We start from the raw sequence: 1,577 nt of genomic DNA, 5'->3' as shown, positions 1-1,577 counted from the left end.
TTGAATAGAAGGAGTTGAATGGAAGGTGTTGAATAGAATGAGTTGAACAGAAGGAGTTGAACAGAGTTGAATAGAAGGAGTTGAATAGAAGTTGAATAGGTGGAGTTGAAATAGAAGGTGGAGTTGAATAGAAGGTGTTGAATAGAAGGAGTTGAATAGAAGGTTGAACAGAAGGTGTTGAATAGAAGGAGTTGAATAGAAGGAGTTGAATAGAAGGAGTTGAATAGAAGGTGTTGAATAGAAGGTGTTGAATAGAAGGTGTTGATTAGAATGAGTTGAATAGAAGGAGTTGAATAGAAGGAGTTGAATGGAAGGAGTTGAATAGAAGGAGTTGAATAGAAGGAGTTGAATAGAAGGTGTTGAATAGAAAGTGTTGAATAGAAGGTGTTTAATAGAAGGAGTTGAATGGAAGGTGTTGAATAGAAGGAGTTGAATAGAAAGAGTTGAATAGAAGGTGTTGAATAGAAAGGAGTTGAATAGAAGGAGTTGAATGGAAGGAGTTGAATAGAAAGAGTTGAATAGAAGGTGTTGAATAGAAGGAGTTGAATAGAAGGAGTTGAATGGAAGGTGTTGAATAGAATGAGTTGAACAGAAGGAGTTGAACAGAAGGAGTTGAATAGAAGGTGTTGAATAGAAGGAGTTGAACAGAAGGAGTTGAATAGAAGGAGTTGAATAGGTGGAGTTGAACAGAAGGTGTTGAACTAGAAGGAGTTGAATAGAAGGAGTTGAATGAACAGAAGGTGTTGAATAGAAGGAGTTGAATAGAAGGTGTTGAATAGAAGGTGTTGAATAGAAGGAGTTGAATAGAAGGAGTTGAATAGAAGGAGTTGAATAGAAGGTGTTGAATAGAAGGTGTTGAATAGAAGGTGTTGATTAGAATGAGTTGAATAGAAGGTGTTGAATAGAAGGTGTTGAATAGAAGGTGTTGAATAGAAGGAGTTGAATAGAAGGAGTTGAATAGAAGGAGTTGAATAGAAGGAGTTGAATGGAAGGTGTTGAATAGAATGAGTTGAATAGAAGGAGTTGAACAGAAGGTGTTGAATAGAAGGTGTTGATTAGAATGAGTTGAATAGAAGGAGTTGAATAGAAGGTGTTGAATAGAAGGTGTTGAATAGAAGGAGTTGAATAGAAGGAGTTGAATAGAAGGTGTTGAATAGAAGGTGTTGAATAGAAGGAGTTGAATAGAAGGAGTTGAATAGAAGGTGTTGAATAGAAGGAGTTGAATAGAAGGAGTTGAATAGAAGGTGTTGAATAGAAGGTGTTGAATAGGAGTTGAATTGAAGGTTGTCCAGTTAAACACCAGAACCGCTGGGCCTCGAGGGAACCTTCCCCAATTCTGACTGCAACATTCTAACAGTGTAATTAATACATTTCAGATATACTATCACAAAAATTATAATGTAGTTGTGTTTATGAAGGTAACGTTGGAATATGAAAAATATGTATTTTCAAATAACACAATAGCATTTTCATTAATTTATGTTAGGCTACTGAGGGATATATGCAAAACAAAAATTCAAATTTTCAGTCTATTTTATTAGTGGAGTGCCTTTGTTACAACTATGAAAACATCAGTA

The 1,577-nt window shown here is 35.3% G+C and overlaps 1 long non-coding RNA gene across 2 annotated transcripts; it reads left to right on the top strand.

The window, feature by feature from the left end:
- The first annotated feature begins 173 nt into the window (after positions 1-173).
- Positions 174-1,233, top strand: LOC127932709 (uncharacterized). Of its 2 annotated transcripts, none has more exons than XR_008146390.1 (3): positions 174-230; positions 755-992; positions 1,175-1,233. It is a non-coding gene; the product is annotated as an uncharacterized LOC127932709 (long non-coding RNA). The 2 variants fall into 2 exon arrangements; XR_008146389.1 differs by lacking the exon at positions 174-230 and adding an exon at positions 280-356 and having other exon boundaries at positions 895-992.
- Positions 1,234-1,577: the final 344 nt, after the last annotated feature.

The sequence above is a fragment of the Oncorhynchus keta genome, chromosome 10 (assembly GCF_023373465.1).
Source record: "Oncorhynchus keta strain PuntledgeMale-10-30-2019 chromosome 10, Oket_V2, whole genome shotgun sequence".
NCBI lineage: Eukaryota > Metazoa > Chordata > Actinopteri > Salmoniformes > Salmonidae > Oncorhynchus > Oncorhynchus keta.
Note: the sequence above shows the minus strand (reverse complement) of the source record. Positions and strands in the feature narration are given on the sequence as shown.